Source organism: Ailuropoda melanoleuca, chromosome 2 (assembly GCF_002007445.2).
Source record: "Ailuropoda melanoleuca isolate Jingjing chromosome 2, ASM200744v2, whole genome shotgun sequence".
Taxonomy (NCBI): domain Eukaryota; kingdom Metazoa; phylum Chordata; class Mammalia; order Carnivora; family Ursidae; genus Ailuropoda; species Ailuropoda melanoleuca.
In genome coordinates, this window is record NC_048219.1 from 160,093,955 (window position 1) to 160,114,259 (window position 20,305).

At 34.6% G+C, this 20,305-nt stretch overlaps 1 pseudogene; it reads right to left on the reverse strand.

Moving 5' to 3' along the window:
• Positions 1-1,244: 1,244 nt before the first annotated feature.
• Positions 1,245-20,305, reverse strand: part of LOC100468659 — a 33,626-nt pseudogene continuing 14,565 nt past the window's right edge.

Sequence of the window (20,305 nt, forward strand, 5' to 3'; positions counted from 1 at the left end):
TGCAAAGACAGACAATGAATGGTTCAAGACTAAAGAGGTAACTGGAACCAGTGAACAATAATTGAATGAGTGAATGGGAAAGTATCCTAGGAACATATTTGAACCAATCTGTGTCATCATGAAGAGATTGAGAGTGAAAAACGAAAAACGTTTTTACCTGAGTATACCATGTACCATACCTTAGTAATACTGTGTTCATATAATTCTGAGATTGGTGTGACTCAAGCAACGTGGCCTATAGCACATATCCAGGCAAAACTACATGCTAGTCTATCCAAGATTTATATGAAAACAGTTATACTCATTTCAAAATGCCTGATATGACCCTCACTCAGAAGTCACTTGGAACTGTGTTCCCACTGCTGAGGCTTAGGGGCTAGAAATCTCTTCTTTCCTGTAGAAAAAGTTCATTCTCTCTGTATATCTTGACTATAGTGACCTACTTCTTCTCATTTGGATGAGTAAACCTTATTTGATTTATTCAAATACTGTCTATGTCTGCTCTTTCTATCCATGTATTTATACTATTGACATCGTCAAGAGAATTTTTGTTCAGACATGTCATTCCTAAAGTGGTTAATATTCTAATATCTCACATTAATCTACAAGGCAGAATCACTGCACACTCTTATACATGGATATATTAATATATAATATACACAGATATATACATACATTTTATATACATGTATTTAAATACACAGATACACAAACACATGAATTTGTTTTTTATTTAGTATATTAAGGAGCTTCAGTTTTGGAGAATAAATGTATGTAATGTTGGCTTTAACTAATGATGTTCCAACTCTAGCTTTGGAACTCCATTCAGCTCAGTTCCAACTGCAATTAACTTTTTTTTTTTCTTTTCAAAATGTTAAGATTTTGTTTGCAAAGCGTCTTTGTTGTACAGATAGTAAAAATGCTATGGTCTTGGTATAACTGGTAGCCACAGATGGTTCACTCACCAATCACAGCTCTCCACACTACTGCAAGAGTCTTACATGGAAACGTAACAATGCTTACAATTGTGTTGGGGTGAAGTCCCCAAGCATGATGGTGAATTTCCAAGAAGGACTAAATGGAGGAAGGTGGAAAGTCATAAGAACGATTCTTTGGCTCTTCGGGTAGGTAGGTGTCCTGGGGTTTGTATCAAAGCTACCTTTTTTTAAAAAATAGCCACCAAATCCATATGAGCAGTCCAACCAAAACTGAACAGTTCTCTTTTTTACAGGTTATGCAGGGTCTTAATCATCTTCTCCTTCACCATCTGTTTCTTTCTTCCTCTTTTCATCTTTCCCACTTTCTTTCCCCTTTTATCTGCACCTTGCTCCTCACTGTCTTCACCTTCATCAACTTTATCATGTCCAGGCTCTACTCCCTCCCCACTGACTTCATCTTCATCTTCTTCCCCTTCCATATCTTCGTCTTCATCTTTATCCTATTTATCATCAAACTCTTCCTCCTCACCATCCTCATCTTCTCCTTCTTCATCCTCCTCTTCTTCATCCACACCATCCACCTTGGCATCTAAGTGAGGGGCTTCCCGATCCTCTTTTCACAGCTACCCAAGTAGGTCCGCTGGGGCAGGAGTTTAAACACTCTCTCAGTAGCCATTCTGGTTCGTAACCTCACAGTTAAACAGATCCAGGCTTTTCAGATATTCCAACTTTTTCAAAGACTCCAAGGCGATAATCTTTCAGTTTAGGTTCCACTTAAGGTTAGCAGTATGAGATTTGGAAGCTTTTCTCTTAGCTTGTCCAGACCTCCAAAGATTCTATTGTCACTAAGCTCAAGCTTTTTCAATTTGGGTAGTTTGGGGAGATTTGAAACTGAAATTAAGCTTGCATTTATTAAACTAAGGAATTCTAAGTTCACACATTCAGCTGTTAAGCCCTCAATTTTTCCATCATATGATTTGCAATTGTCCAAGACAAGTTCTCAGACAGTTGCTGGGGTACAGTTCCTCAGCCCCAGCTGTATCTTCCTCTTCATGTCTATGTTTCCTTCTTCCCCTCTCTTCAAACTTTACTTTGCATGGTGGGGGCAGAACAGAGAGAGGCTTCCCACCTGCAAAGCAAGGGTGCTTGGGAGGGGTCTGCTGGCAGCAAAGGCCAGCTGCACAGTCACAGGTGGTGTGCAGGAAGGTGAGCGGAGCCCTCGGAGCCCCAATTTACTTTTTTATCTGGGTTTTCTATCATACAATATGTGGGAGTGACATTGTGGTTATCTAAAAAAAAAAAGGCATATTTTTTTTCAAATGCTAACAGTTAATAGAATAGGATATATATATCTTGTTTCTGAAATTTACATCTTAAAAAAGTACATAACAATCTTAATTTCCATTGGGTATTTTAAATATTTCTTTTGATCTTTATTTAATATTTTCTGCTAAATAAATAGATTTGGATAAGGAATTGAGTGCTATTATTTAACAAAATTGGGGACTACTTTAATGATGTTATAATGAGTAAACAGATATCATCTGTACTGTAAAGCAGAAAAATTTCAAACAGTTAACATGCAAAACCTTGTAGAGTTTCAAATTTGATATAGCAAATACCTAATTGATTTTCTAACATAATAAATGTTTTTAAACTTTAGAAGAGGTGGTAACAAATCTTAAAGTGTTATGCATAAAAATAAAAAAGCAATTTAAGTATGATAAGACCATTATCAATAAAAGAAAAAAGTATGTTCAGCTTTACTGTTGGGTTTTATGAAATCTGAATTAGTTTTTGAATTAGACCAGATTTAGTACTATGCCAATGGGTCATTTCAATACAGTTGTAATGAACATTACCATGTACTGTACTGTATGGAAATAGAGCTTAGCTTGCCAAACTATCATTCTTGGGAACTCTGCCGGTGCAAAAATAGCCTCCTTCTCTTGGTATAATATTTAAGGGAATTTTAAGAAGTTTTAAAATTCTTTAGAGAATTATTAGAAGTTACTTGATAAAAGAAGCAATCAGGTGTGAGTTTGAAACAGCATCACATTGCTGGTTCCCCATCTAAAAATCCTTCTGCTTCTGATGGCCATTTGTCACTTTGTTTGGTCATTCGGTACTGTAAAGGAACTATTTTGTGACCATCTGCCACTTATCTCTTTGGCCCCAATCTCCTCTTCTCTGATCACTATTGATTTTCCAAATGGACCCACCATAAACTAACCGTAGCAATTACAACATTTAGGTTAGAAACAGCCTTTGCCACTGTAGGTTGTATGTGGATTACCAAAGAATCAGTCAAAAACAACCAACAAAATGAAAGCATTTCCTGGAGGCAAAGATTTTTAAATTGCTACAATTAAGTTTAAGCCTATATTATCATCATTAGTCCATATTTTCTATTTTTTAAAATAAATTAGCCACACAAATTCCCACATTTAAGTCCTAAGCAAATGCTAACACAGCTGGTCCTCCCAAATGCATTCATCGTATAATTTTTTGAACTACGTGCCATTTCTATTCAAAACTGAAATATCCTTCAGGAAAAAGAACCATTTAACATAAAAAGGTATTTGAATTAAAATTTTTTCTTTGGAAAGGCAAACTGTTGAGACAATAAAATTATCAGTGGTTTCCAGGGACTGAGGGTCATGGAGAATGGATGAATAGATGAGTACAATGGCTTTTTAGTGCAGTGAAATGATTCTGTATGATAACAAATGGTAGATGCATGAGTTTATACATTTGGCAAAATCCCTAGGTATGTATAACAAAGAATGAACCCTAATGTAAACAATGGACTTTAGTTGCTAGTAATATGCCATAATAATTCATCAACTGTAACAAAAATACCACACCAATACAATATGTTAATGATAGAGAAAATTGGATAGGGTGGCAGGATGTAGCAGGGTGAGGAGAGGCAATAAATGGAAACTTGCCATACTTTCTACTCCATTTTGTCTAAACCTAAAAGTGTACTATGAAATAAAAGTCTTTTTATTTAAAAACAAAACAAAATTGTCCCTCACTTGGCTCTTTATACTTCACCATGATTTTGTGTATCTGTCCTTAAATTAATGTAGAGATATGTGGAAAAGAAAAATTTGAAAGTCTGCTATAAATGAAACGGCCCAAACTAAAATCTCATGAGAAACTCAAGTAGAATTTCTGTCAACATATATTGTAACCTATATCACATTGGCCTGTCTGTTGAATTCCACTGTGGGTGAAGCAGCAATGGTGGAGCAGAAATTCCTGTTTATAACTCCCTGAAGGAAACCAACCAATTGATGATCAGACAGAAATCTTGCACCAACTGAAACAGTTGATGTCTACAGACTACCGGTCCTAAAACATGTTCCCAGGCTGTGTATGACCAGGGACCCATTATGGATTGGCGGGGGTTGGAGGAGGAGTGTTGTTGTTTAGTTCCTCTATATGTTGAATCTATGTGTTTCAAAGTTTCAAATTTCAATATATATCATGGTGTTGGCCCTGTCTTTTGAGGTTATTAGAAAGAAAGGGATAAGTGTCCCTCAATGGATGAATGGATAAAGAAGACATGGCACACACACACACAGTGGAATATTATTCAGCCACGAAAAAGAATGAAATCTTGCCATCGTTATAACACAGATAGATCTTGAGGATATTATGTTAAGTGAAGTATGTCAGACAGAAAAAGACAAATACCATATGATCTCACTTGAATGTGGAAGCTAAAACAAACAAACAAACAAACAACAAGCTCACAGATACAGAAAATAATTTACTGGTTGCCACAGACAAGGTGGGGGTGGGCAAAATGATTGAAGGATGTCAAGAGGTACAAACTTCTAGTTATAAAATCAATCATGGAGATATAATGTACAGCTTGGGGATTATAGTTAATGCTAATGTATTGCATACTTGAAAGTTGCTAAAAGAGTAAATCTTAAAAGTTTTCATCACAAGAAAAAGAAAGAAGGGCAGGTGACAAAAAAAAAAAAATAGAGGTCAGTAAGGAGCGAAGTGGAAAAGACAGGTGGGGCTTCCTAACTCTGATTAGGCTATGTTAGTGATAGAATCTGTATGAGCCCTTATTTATTGTTCTTATGTACATGTGTTGATCCAAATATCACTAGTAGTATTTTTTACTGCACATTGAAATCTAAGTTAGTATAATTCAGTTGATATCATATAATGGAAACAATACATATTTAATAAGATAATTAAATAGTATTTTACAACGTACTTTCTTCTACTCTTAAACGCTCAGATATTTGAAGGGAACTGCTAACTAATTCACTGTGCTTTTATTGATGGGAACAAGAGTAGGAGGTAAATAAGGAAAAAAAAAGATTTAAAAAATCAAGCCATATCCACTAACACTTCTAGGTTAACATGTACTAAGCTGACATTTGAAAGAGACTTACCTAAAACACATTCATGAGAGATGATACTGAACACTGGGAAGCCCAGAAATGTGTCCTGTATGTGTTCTTAAGTCAAACCTAAATTCCCTATATTTGGAATAGCTACTTAACTCAAGGGTCACACTATTATCTCATTTTCCAAATCTTACTCTTCTGTGATAAAGAATGTGTCAGTTAATTAAGTGGTAGAGAATAATTTAATGTTTCCCTAACCATTCAATTTTTTGAATGAAAGAAAAATACTTTTAGTTTAACTAGGGACATGATGCACAAATGGGAATGAACAAATCCATTATCTCTAACCCAGGGACATTAAAAAAAATCCTGCTATAGAAAGAGTCTCCCACATATTCATCATTCTCAGGGTGAACTGTGAAACTTGTTAAAGAATAGATATGAAAAGCATTGCCAATATGTCAACCACCTTAATACCATCCAAACTTCCTGCAATCGCTGCATTTTCTTCTGTAAGAAATGTCAAGATTTCATCAAAAAAGACTTTTAATTTGGATAGTCTCCATACAGTTGTCTGGCTATTTTCACTCTCTGGTTTGCAACTTCTCTTATACCAGTTGTCATTTCTGTAACCTTTCCAACAGCAACTGTGCAGTCTTGGGACCATGATGCAGAATATCTCACTCAACAATCCTCCCACAAACCATCTGCTTCTAGAGACATCAACAACTGTTGGCATTGGGAGACTCTATGCAAAATGGGGAAGAAATTGTTCTAAACGATAAAGTGAAACTTTCTCAGAGATCTCAAATCCCTAGCATAATAGGCAAATAATTGATGTATTAAAAAACAGAATTATTTGAGTAAAAGATATCGTCTGGAAAAATAAAATAAAACATATAAAACCAAAAGGACAGACAGTCCCTCACTTATTCTTCCATCACATTTACATAAAGTTGCACATCAAAATTTTTAAATTATAATAATAAATCTCTATAAAATTATGCAATATGCAAATGAAACATATACCCAAAAATGTGAAAACATTCATAAGACATTCACTCATCAAACACGGCCATACATATATATATGCCTTTGTGACATATATATATATATATATATTCTTTCATTATAAAATGACCGACATCAATCCTTGTGCAAATCATAAATAGAACTTTATTAACTTCCTGCATCTTGATTTGAAATCTGATCATCCTCGAGATATGAATGAACACCAATAATCATTTTTAATTCACTTTCATGGGGCAACTGAATGGTTTTGGACAGACTCTTTTTTTTTTTTTTTTTGAGATTTACTTACTTAGTTTCGAGAAAGAGAGCACGCAAGTGGGGGGAGAGGCAGAGGGAGAGGAAGAGAAGCAGACTCCCTCCTGAGTGTAGAGCCAGACAGGGTGGATCCCAGAACCAGAGATCATGATCTGAGCTGAGACCAAGAGTCAGATGCTCAAACAACTGAGCCATCCAGGTGCCCCTAGTTAGATTCTATAAAAAATAAATGCCCTAAAAAGACTAATTAGTTTTACAGTTGACAATGTGATTTCTTATACATCTGATATGATTTCCAAAATAACCTTGTGAAATATGTAGGGCAAATATCGCCACTAATTTACAGAAAAGTATTTGGTGAGTCATTCAAAGTCACATACCTTAGAAGTAACAGAGATGGAACTTAGAAGGCATTTTTACAATTCAAAAACAGTTCAAATTCTTTTCAAACACTACTGTTTAGATTGAGTTTTTAAAATAAAATGTGCTTTTTTTCCTTAATTTTCTAATATTACTTAACATCATATCATCTGGGTACACAGATGATAACTTGTTTGAATATAACATATAATTTTAAAAAATATTTTTAAAAGTCTAATACAAATGCCAAGATCTTAAAAACTGCAGGGTCTTACAGGTTAGGAACCACATCTGGTTAGTCTTACATAAAATTTAATAGCAAAATTATATTTAAAATTTTAAGTCTTATTTTAAAGACTGTTCCAAAGATCCAAGTTGCCACACAATATAAATTAATTCTGAAAAATAACTCATAGCCAAAATACCTTCTAAAATTCACTTCCTTCTTTTTTAATGGATTCTTTTGTTACTTTTTGTAAGCTCCCAGCCTGTTAAATTTCATGTCATTAATGCCTAATAGTTAATGTTTTGGTCTATTTAAGGCCTAAAGCTTAAATGATTCGAGTTTGATGATTAGCAAGTCTGTAATAGTGCTGTGCCTCTCTTTGGATCTCAGGTCTGTGAACCAGAGTCAGAGCATGTTTTATCTCATATGTATTATTCATCACTCTCATACTCGGAGGGAATTTTCACAGACATGAAAGCACTTTAATTTTTCTTTTTCTGAGGACACATTCATGTCCAATTGGACCAATTACCGCAGCCAGTTAACTCTCAATTATGTGGGCAAAACAAATTGTATCACTTAAAAGGTGTGATTGTCACTACAAGTGATCTTTTTGTAAATGGATGACTGGGTCAGACTTATAGAGTTTCTGTCAAAGGGCTGAGTAATTATAAATCTCCCAGATGTTAGCAAACTTCACCAAAGTGATGTCAAACAAAGGCATTCCATTTCGGTATTTTAGATCATTGGTTCTCAGAGGCAATTTTGCCTCTCCACGTAATACTCACCAATGTCTGAAGACATGTTTTGATGTCATGTTGGGGAAGAATAGTTATTTCTGTCAAAATGCCAATAGTGTCGAGGTTGAGAAACCCTGACCTAGATGGGATTATATGTGCAATGGTTCCTAAAAATAAAATCTGGCTAATCACAATCCTAATCAGTTTGTTTTAAATTGTAAGAACTGAACAGATTAGTTCAAGTTAATATCTCTCTTCCTGTAATATCTGATTGTTGTTTTAAAATTCTATTTTCCTATTTATTTCCATATTACTTAAGGTTCTAAACTTTAGCTTGAGTTTCTCTTCTGTAGTTGTCAGTGGATAATGTATTTGAGAAATGACAAGTATTTCTTTTTTCACATTGGGTGAGGAGATCCATAAAGGCCTAGTTTTAGATTTGGGTCATGAGAATTTCAGCAACTGCTCTACCACTGCTCTCCACTTAAGTTGGTTTACTTAATAGAGAGAAAGAGAGAGAGAAAGAATAGATACATGATACATAGATAGATAGATAGATGATAGATAGATAGATAATAGGTAGATAGATGATAGATAGATGATAGATAGATAGATGATAGATAGATAGATAGATAGATAGATAGATAGATAGATGATAGAATAGAGAAGAGCTTCAACCCTACAGCCAGCCTCCCTAAGTATGCATCATCTTGGCTTCATTACTTACTAATTGTGTGTCCTTTGACAAATAATATATTAGGAGTCTAAGATTTTAAATCTATAAAATTGGCAGAATATAATATTACCTACTTTATTAGGGTTGTCCATAGGATGAAATACACAAAGCCCTTAAACAGTTCCTTACATACAATATATGTTCAAAAATATCAGCTCTCCAAATATTTATTAATATAGATGTTTTTACACCAATAATAGCGCTTTATTTTTTTTAAAGATTTTATTTATTCATTTGACAGAGATAGAGATAGCCAGCAAGAGAGGGAACACAAGCAGGGGGAGTGGGAGAGGAAGAAGCAGGCTTCCAGTGGAGGAGCCTGATGTGGGGCTCGAACCCAGAACGCCGGGATCACGCCCTGAGCCGAAAGCAGACGCTTAACAACTGAGCCACCCAGGCGCCCCAATAGTGCTTTAAAAGTAATAAAAATTTTATTACTTAACATTATTTTACTTTTTCTGAAACACCAGAATTTCTGAGAATTACACGATTGCTTTCAAGAGCTTCAAATGATAAACAGATGTATACAACTCTGCTCCTCTGTGAAATTAATTTAATTAGCAATGTATTTTGATCGTCATTGGAAATGAGGAGTAAAAATGAAATTAGTGTATCAGTAGAAAATGAAAAGATTTACCAATCCTGCATTTTAATTTAAATGATTAAAGTACTTTTTGATCACCATTTCAAATGTATAGTGAAGATAAGATGTTTGCATCATCAGAAAATAACTGGATTGACCTATACTGCTTTTTCATTTGTATCTATTAGTACTTTCAAGCTTCTGACCCGAATTGCCCAGGCTTCAGTAATTTATTTTTCCAGGCTTATAAAGTGCTTTGGGTGTTCTTGATTGAAGTTACTCATTTTTTCATCACTATCATTGATCAAAGTCTTCCTACGCTTTTCTTTTTCTCCACAGTGACTTAAATATGTATCCTTGTCTTCAACTTTCTGCTTTAATCTTTCTTATCTTAAAATGTCTTATCTCACCATGTTTGTGCTGTTTTGTTCCAAAGGACTCTTACCTGAGCGTTTCCCTCTGTTTTTCACTCTAAGTGATAAATTCAGCAGGTACAGGGAAGTGATAGATAGATGATAGATAGTAGATGATAGATAGATGATAGATAGATAGATAGATAGATAGATGATAGATAGATAGATAGATAGATAGATAGATAGATAGATAGATAGATGATAGATAATAGATGAGTAGATGAACATATATTTTATATGCTTTTATACATATATAGCTTTGGCTGTATTTTAAATATATAGCTGTAAATGATGATAGACACAGTTTGGTCAATCTTAAGGTTTGCCTTATATCAGTTCTGATGTTTCACACTAGGATATGAGGATCCACAGTGTAGGCTTATACAAAGGAAGATTTGGAGTTTACCTCCGTTTAAACAGATACCCTCCAACTCATGTTGGTAAATTAGTTCAAGTGTAAAATATCCAATATCTGAAAATTGCCTTTTAATATCCTCAGCCTCTAAAATGGGATTAACTTTAAATGGGAAGTTGGGGACAAAGGAGTCCTTGGTGACCCAGAGAAGGCATCTGGAGTAGTACGAAATAGTAGCTCTATCCTATGTGAATTGACAACCATACACTTAATTTTGCTGGGCTGCATTTTGTCAGTTTTTCAATATAATATCTATAAGGAAACAGAACAGGATTTCCTTGAATGCTCAGATTTGCAGGGAAATAACCAGACACAAGAGAGATAATCTAGCCAATAAGCAAGGGGATATGAGGCATATTACTATTTTTACATATCAGTACCAAAACAATATGTTTTTTGGAAAGCTTTCTAAAACAGAACTCTCTATACCACATGCTGAGTAAATGAGGAAGTTTCACAAACCTTTCTTGAAATACCAGATGCGATATTTTATGAAATAAGGTTGAGCTTGACAATGTTTAATAACATACCTAATTCTAAAGTAACATAATCTTATAATGATATGGGATATAAATTGAGAGCTGAAAAATGTACAAAACATTTTGCTTCATTAGTGTGAACATTTTTTTTCCCCTGGCGATCACTTCTGATACATGCCCATACTCTCAAGCAATGGCTACTCCTAGGATGCTGGATTAAATCTAATTGGTTTAACTACATGTCTAAACAAGATCAGCCTGGTGCCTCTAGAAAAAATGTCATTGGAACTTGAAATGAAAACTTCCCTTTTTTCTTCATTTTCCTCTCCTACTACGTCCATATTATCAGCTCAAGTTAACAGAGCAGAAGAAACAGATAAAGGACTGTTTCTTTCTCCAACATTAACACGTTAGTTGGTCTTAGGTAAGTAAATCACTTACCTGGGTGTTTCTTCTTTTCCTTTATAAACTATATATTATTTGGAAAGTAACATTCTTTCTCAGACCTAAATTTTTGAAGATCCATAAATTAATGATTTTTTTAAATACTTAAGAGTTTTGTTTGTTTGTTTGATTTTTGTTTTTTTTTTTAAGGAGAGTAAATAAACCACACAATTATAAAACAGAATTCAACATGACTTAGCCGATGTTTGATTCATGAAGTTTTGCAATGGAGCACATTTAATGCATTTTGGTAATGTTTTGATTTGCATATTATTTTACATTAGGACAGCCACTCAAATTCATGACAGTTTCCTTAAGGTTCACCTTGGTCAACAATTCCTAGATGATGCAGCAGAGGCTCATAAAATATCTCTGGGAATTCCAGAAAGAGCCATCAAAACTTTGGAAAACTTTTAGGGTGTTACTAGTCTCTTTATTTCTTAATCACTTACAGAGTCAAATGAAGCTTGTAGATGAGAAGAATCTTGTACTTGAAGGCATATACAAAATTTTGACTCTGCAATAAGCAAACCAAGGGCTGCTTATGTTTTCTTTCCTGTGTTTTCAGCAGCAACAACTATAACAAATGTGCAGTGACTCATACAGTTAATTATTTCTGCTAAATTATTGAATCAATAATACAAATGCTATGCAGAGTATTGTTTAAAAATCCAATTAAATTACTAGCAAAGTATTCCAAAATTTAAGAACATGGATTAATGTTCATTTGAAATATCCTATGTAAGGGATATAGGACATCATGATTTTTGTGAGGCCAACACAGACCAAAGTGACAACTATATCAAGCATCTCAACACTAACCTTGCTGGGAGATGAATATCACTGTCCTTAAGAAGGTCCTGGTTTGGGGGCGGCTGGGTGGCTCAGTCAGTTAAGCACTGGACTCTTGATTTTGGCTCAGGTCATGATCTCAGGGTGATAGGATCAAGCCCCACCTTGGGCTCTGCACTCAGCCCAGAATCTGCTTGTCCCTCTTCCTCTGATCCCCACTCCCCTCACTAACTTTCTCTTCTCTCTCAAATAAATAATAAAAATAAATAAAATCTTTAAAAAGAATGTTTTGTTTTTTTCTCCCCCTTTGGTGATTGAGTTCTAACATGATTTTGGTACCTCATGAAATACTCTTAAATACTGAAATATTTAATGTATATAACAAATTCAAAAATTTGTAAAGATTTTATTTATTTATTTGAGAGAGAGCACAAGCAGGGAGGAGGGAGGAGGAGCAGAGGGAGAGGGGGAAGTAAACTCCCTACTGAGCAGGGAGCCTGCTAACGAACTCATCCCAGGACCCTGACATCATGACCTGAGCTGAAGGCAGATGCTTAATCAACTGAGCCACCCAGGTGCCCAGCAACTTCAAATTTTACATACAGAATGAATTTTATTTATATTGAAAGTATATTTTTTAACTTAGCATGGAAAGCTATTAAATTACAGGTATTTTAGACCATTAAATTTACCTTAATATGAGTACAAATGATTCTATTGTGTACAGCTCTTATATCTCACCAAGATGTCAGGAACCTTGTTTTTCACACCTGACTAAGGACTCCATCTTGCCCATTCCTGTCTATCTTTTTCTCCATCTGCTTTTTTCCTCAGCTCATTCCATATACTTTCCATCACTACTCCTCCAAGTTACATTTGGGGGATCCTAAAAATGACACATCTCTTCTCTGCCCATTTCATAATCTACTGAGAAATAAATGCCAAAGTGTAATAGAAGGCTTTCAAGTTAAAAAAATCTAGATAATGATAGAGAAATTTTTTTCAGATTATATGTTTTCACAAAATCAAACAACAATAAAATCTGGGCAAAATATAGACCAACAAATAAGCAAATTTCTCTTCGAAGCCATTAGAGAGATACTGAGGAAGCCAGGACTTAAGGAGGCAGAATCCTGAAAAGAAAGAAGCTTGTTGAGATGAGCTTAACACTACTTTTCCAGCACAGGATAATTCTTAAGTGGCAAGAGGTAAGAGGCTAAGAAGAGCAGAGAATGGCATCTGAGGTGGGGGTACTTTTGAGTTTAACCTTAGGCAGCCTCAAGGGGCTCAATCTCAAGAGTTATGACTCTGAATCAAAGAATATATCATGTCATCCCCTTGTATATAAATGTTAATGGCTTACAAAATTTTAGTTGAGTTTTAGATCTTCCCCTTTATGCTAGATGCTTCTAGGGCCATCCATGAACCAATTCTTTTGACTTCCACCTTCTGACCCACATACATCTGGACATTCCCAAATAAAACCTCAAAGTAGTTATAAAATTGAGTAAATGTCAAAACCTTAAGCTTATTTCTCTGAGTTTTCTAATTTAACATATAAGACATAGGTGTTTTGCCATACTCTTCTCCACTTGGTTCAGATTACAATAAACTGTAAGTAAAAAGAAAATACTGTTCAGGTATTTTTGTTTTTATTGTTTTATTAATTGTTATTATTATCGTTTTTATTGTTAATTGTTATTATTTTATTGTTTTATTAATATATTTAATCCAGAGAATTTACTTTTATGTAAATATAAACCTTTTTCTCATACGTAGATTCTATGAGTACAAATCTCCTTTTTAAATATGAAAAGTTTTTCCCATATCTTCCAAGAGATCTCTTTCAAATCTCATCACTGCTAACTGCAGAATTCAGGTCAGTTTAGGATTTATTTATAGTGACTCATTTGTCAATTTGTACAGATAATGTCAGTCAAAATTACTGAAAAATAGCAAAACTAAGTTCCAGCAGCCAGAAACTGTTTATTAAAAAGCCTAGGCTTCTTATAGGCACATTCTTATATATTATGGCTTTAGCACATTTTCTTGTATTGAACAATTTAATAATAAATATAAGTTTTGTAATGGAACCTTTCACTTAGAATTATTATTTTTCAAGTTTTATTTATGTAAGGAATATAATTATCTTCTATATTATGTGAGCAATTTCTATATACTGCAGAGTTCTTAAATCCTAGCTTAAATACTACTAGAGGAGCAAATGAAACAAAGAAATAAAATATTAAAACTTATATTTACATTTATTTTCACCAAATAATGAATGAGGAGATTTAGATTTGCTAATATTTAATATACAAATTAATATCAGGGTTTTTAGTCAAATATCACATGCCAAATGGAGTAAAAACAAAATATTTGAAAAAGTCATAACTGCTAAAGGACTGCCAGAGACAGTAAGTACATTTGGAGTTAATTAAAGTTTGAAAAAGACCAAAAATTTAAAATAAATCCAGGTGTAATTTTCAAAAATTTGAGGGTTTTTTTTTTTTCTCACTTGCTCGGCCTTTGCAAGGATTAGGTTCATAGTTTGTGCATACATACATAAATATCTGCATTACAATGTCTGTTTTTGAAAATGGGATGAAACCAGAGAAACCTGTGGAGCATCTGATTAGTGCTTAACACAATTAATTGGATGGCTAGTAGATTGGAATTTAGTCATTTTGGGAATTAAATCCTGTGGGGCACAGCTGCCAAAAGTGTCCTATATTTCACAGATTAGACAATGTTTAATTAATAGATTAAAGGTAAGCCAAGCAAATCATAAGCAGTACTGAGATTTATATTTTGACTAGTCAGATATAATGTATAGCAGAAACCTATTATGCTTATTTAACAGGGAATCACTCAATTTCAAGCTAAAAGGCATTTGCTGGTTTTGGTCATAAATCATTCTATTTGAGTCACCATCAATTTGGTTTTATATCCACTATTTATTTAGCTCATTATGTAATACTATTCATGATACATAATAGAGGCCATTATTTTGTGCAAAAGTATTCTGTCATGGGATTTTTGGAATATTTATTAAAAAATATTTTCTAAATGAAAATTATAGAGGTTATATTTATGAATATTTGACAAGAAACATGTACAATATTATGCCCCTTTCCTGTCTTAGCTAACAGATGATTCTTTTCTAACAGGCAAGTTCTGCAGTTCCATATGCTTGTATCCTATTTATTGGAGAATACTGAGAAGTTCTGAAGATGAAAATTACATTGTAGAAGGAACCATACATATACATCTCCAGTCCAGTGACTGGGAAATGAGTCACCGTCAAATCCTTATACTAGTCAAAACTTGCTGTACCCCATAATGAGTCAGCTCTGTTACTTACACTTAAGGATAGTGACCAAGCACAGTCTGTAAAAAGCCTTAAAATGGGAAGTCTAATGGAGTGCCTGGGTGGCTCAGTTGGTTAAGTGTTTGCCTTTGGCTTAGGTCATGATCCCAGGGTCCTGGGATTGAGCCCTGCATTGGCTCCCAGTTCAGTGAAGAGCCCTTCCCTCTGCTGCTCCCCCTGCTTGTTCTCTCTCTCTCTTTCTGTCAAATAAATAAAATCTTTTAAATAAGTAAATAAAAATTTTAAAAATGGGAGGTTTAATGTTAAAAGCCACAATCTCAAAACCACAGCTAATACTCATCATCTTTCTTCTCCACCACCCTTTCTAGATTTCCCTTACCTTCAGCCAACACTTCCACAGGTCTACATCTCTTTCTGGGAGGTATCATCAAAACTTTGTCAGTGATATGTGAGTCCTTATTTACCTTGTAGTTATTAGGATATAGCTGATATAATAGCCTATGTATCTTTATTATCACATATAGAAGCACCAAGAGTTCTGTTCACGAATCTTTTGAGTTTCAGACACATTCTTCTTGGATCCCATTATATCACAAGAACACTAGCTTCCTGTGATGATTATGGTCAATTTTCCCCACCCCACTATATTAACTCCTTTATCGCTTGTTTGTCTATTAGTATGAGGAACCCAAAATTGTAAGGTGAAAATTGTAGTTCTAAGTTCATCAGAATTTTACTGAGGCCCTGATGGAATCGTACTCCCTTGAAGACAAGAATTTGAATTCTTTAAAGACCAAAATTCAGGAGATAAGAATTAGAAAAATTACATAGTTCCCAAGTGGGTCACTTAGCTAAACAAGGACAAGCTCTACTCCTCTTTCCACCTCTTGTTTTCTAGACTCGTTTAATCTGTCAGAAACAAGCATATTCAACAGTTATTTGTTCAAAGTATACAAGATATCTTAAATAATAGGACACCAACCTTGCAAAGGATCATTCTCAAAATAGTGCCTTAGGCGTGTTTTTAAAAAGATATTTCCATTCTTTCAGAACAGCAGCTACTCAATGATATAACATATGACAGACCCCAAGGATCCCTTAATCATGTGCTCATTTTCAAGCTCTCTTTACCTGAAAGGCATCTCTTGGTCCAATACAATTCTAGCATGGAACATATGTAAGTAAATAAAAAACTCTGAAAGTCTTAGGATAAAGATGTCAAAAAAGCACTGAAGGCAGAGGTAACAAACCCACAGCCAGAATACAATTCTAAATCTCAGGGCTGATAAATCACTGTTCCCTCCATTTAAGAGGAACTTGGGCAATCAACTTATCACTGAGTGGTACCATATCAAAAACTCAACTTCAGAGCGCCTGGGTGGCTCAGGTGGTTAAGCTTCTGCCTTTGGCTCAGGTCATGATCTCAGGGTCCTAAGATCGAGCCCCGTGTCAGGCTTCCTGCTCAGTGGGGGATCTGTTTCTCCCCCAGCCCCACCCATACTCTCTCTGTCTCTCAAATGAATAAATAAAATCTTAAAAAACAAACAAACAAAAAACTCAACATCAGTCAGGCATTCAGCAAGGGCAGTAGACAAACCAGTCTCCACAAAAGCAGCCCCATGTTACTGGGCTTATGCCTAGACTATACTTAACCTCTGTCACCATGTCTACTCCATTCATGGGCCCGTTGCACAAATACTGGGGTGGCTGAGGAGATAGCCTGTCTTACCTACGTGAGACATCTTATTCACCTAGTCATGAAGTGTCTGTATTGATTGAGGTTTTAATATGAAACCAAAAAAAAAAAATTCTGCACATGTGTTTACTCCTATCCATCAATACAGAGCTCTTCGTCTCTGATCTTTCTTCTCCTTCCAGACTTTTGACCAACAAACCAATTTACCACTCCTCCAGATTTTGAGCATACCCTTACCTCTAGTAACTTCTCTCACGATATTAAGGTGATATAAATATGTTTACTACTCACAGTTCAGACTGCTGAGAAGATTCCCCAACTATACTTATAGCTATACATGAATGTAGCTATGGCTCATTGGCAGTCTGTTTTCAGCTTGCATCAACATATTGAGCTGACCCATCTGTGAACCAGATACTAGTCTTCTTCCAAAGTTAGCTTTAGGGAATATTCTCCTTTACCCACAAAGACATAGGTATGGACAGAGAATAAGGCTTTGTTGAAACAAAAAAAGGTTACCTGTTCATCGCTGGACTAAACTGCAATCAGGTTCTGAATAACTCACTTCCATACTGGATCAGTGTTGCTCCTGCTCAAGTTTGTGACTTAGTAGATCTAAGAATACCCATCCCTTGATGATTAAGACCACTCACATAGCCTTACTGTCCCATGATTTGTCACTCAGTCTCTATTGGAGTCTAATGCAAGTTTAGAAGATACTTTTGACAGTAATTCTCTGCCGCAAAAGACACTGCCTTCCTCCAGAATGTGAAAGGTCTATTATGTCTATGGGAGTCTAAATAGTCCATATGACTATTTTATTTAAAGATTCCAAGATATTCCAAAGCATTGTATCTACTGGGTCATATAGCCTGAGCAGGAAAGAAACAGGAAGGATACAAAAACTTGATATGCAGAACCGTCTACTGCAACTGCATGTGAGCTCAGAAGATAGAGTGGATATGGAGTAAGTCATCAACAACCAGCATTTAATCTATGTATGCATTGTTCTTACATTTGTCTATGTGTGCATTGATTTATTGTGCAAATGTTTCTTCTTCCCACATAAAATACAGACAAATAAAATATAATTTTAATGAAATGTAGACAACAGGGTAAAAGAAAAAAAATAGCAGCAAGAAAAGGCCAGGGATGAAATTTTGTGTATAAAATCACGCTGTGAAGTTCACTGCATTGAAAATATAGAGAAATTGACTTTTGCTACTGAGATGATAGAGCACCGTTCATGGCTCTCCTTTGTAAAATATGGCTTATCATCAGTAATACTGATCTTGTGAAACATTTTTTTACCAATCATTATATAATCAAAAAATAAAAGAAGAAAAGATGGAAAGGTAGAAAATTAAAAATAATAAAGAGCTATTGGAAGGTTGTGAAAAGCAAAAATAAAAGCAAGCACAAAAGCTGGTCCTTTGCAAAAACATATAAAATTTATAAAACACTAGACAGGCCAACCAAGAAAAAGAAAAGAAGACAAAATTGCCAATATCAGAAATGAAGGAGGAGTCATAACTACTTAGCCCATAGAAAATTAAAGGAATACTATAAATAACACTATGACCACAAATTTTATCACTTAGATGAAATGCACCAATTCCTTGAAAGACAAAACTAGCAAAACTCATAGAAAAAAGTAGATAACTTGATTGCACTATATCTCTTAAAGAAATTCAATCAATAATTAATGACCTTCAAAAAATATAAATAAAGTACCAGGCCTGGATGCTTTCATTGTTGAATTCTACCAAACAACTCAGGGGAAAATAATACCAACCTCCACAATCTTTGCCAGAAAATTGAAGCAAAGGAACCACTTTCTAATTCATTCTGTGAGTCCAGCATTACCCTAATACAGACCAGAATACGTCTTAAAAATAGACACAAAAATCCTCAACAGAATATTAGCAAATATGATCCAACAACATATAAAAAGAATTATATGTCAAGACTTAATAAGATTTATTCCACACAAGCAGGTCAAGTTCAACATTCAGAAATCAATGTAGTCCATCATTTCGAGTGACTAAAGAAGAAAAATCATATAATCATATCAATTCATGCACAAAAATCATTGATAAACCCAATACCCATTCATGATAAAAACTCTTAAGAAACTAGAAAAAGAGGATTCCTCAATTTGATTTTAAAAAAAAGTCTAGAAATAACAACCATCTAGCACCATACTTAATGGGCAGAGACGGGATGCTTTCCCACTAAGATCCTTAATAAGTGGTGAAATCAAGGATGTCTTATTTTGCCACTCCTATTCAACTATTCAACATTGTACTAGAAGACAAAGCTAAGCACAATAAGATAATCTGACAGTTTCTTACAAAGCTAAACTTAGCACTACCATATGATCCAGCAATCATGCTCCGAATTGCATACACACAACACACACACACACACACAGACCCCACACACACACATGCATATATATCTACTTTCTCAACTCAGAGGACCTAGAAGTAATGGCAGACCAATGGCAACAACTACACCTAGTACCCAGATCTTAGTTTCTAATAATCTCAATAAAAGGAACCAAGATTCTTTGGGAAAATGCCTCTTTGTAGGACTTATGCAAGAAACACACAAGATGTTCTTAAAGCATCTTATAATGCCAGAAAGGAGGCAAGTATTAAAACAGAGAAAGAGAAACACTGAAAGAACAAAAAACAATATTGGAAGTGTATCAAAAGAATGCAGGAGTTGACTGAAAGAGCTACTAATGCCCACACCTGGAACAATTTTACCAACAGAATAAATAAAATGGCATTGGATTATAATACAAAGTATAAAATAATAAATATCCAATATTAATACTGATATCTAATACATATCCATATTAATAAAAATTACTGAACAAAAATATGCGTAAGAAAAAAATCAGTATCCTATCTGGATAAATTTCAGATAATTTATGTAGATATTCAAGAATGGAAAGAAAAATGCCCCATATCTCAGGTGTGGACTGGTGCAGTGACCTCCTTCCAAAGTGTACAGTACAGAAAGGGTCAGAGGAGACAGTAACTGTACAGCGGAAAAACTTAAAAACCACTACCTCAGCCAGGTGATCAAGGTCAACATCAACAGTGATAAGCAATGTTGACAGTACATACCCTTGATATGATGTGATGAGAACAGAAATTTACCTGTGTGGTCTTCCTCCCCAAACTTTTAATCATAGCCTAATAATAAGAAAAACATTAGATAAATGCCATTTGAAAGATGTTCTAAACTATCTGATCAGTACTCAAAACTGCTAAGGTCATCAAAAACAAGCAGTCTAAGAAAGTGTTGCAGCCATGAGGAGCCGAAGGAAACATGACAATTAAACGTAATGTAATCTCCTGAATGGACTCTTTGAATAGAAAAAGGATATTAGATAAAAACTAAGGAAATCTGAATAGAGAATGGATTTTAGTTAATAGTAATGTATCAACACTAGTTCATTAATTGTGA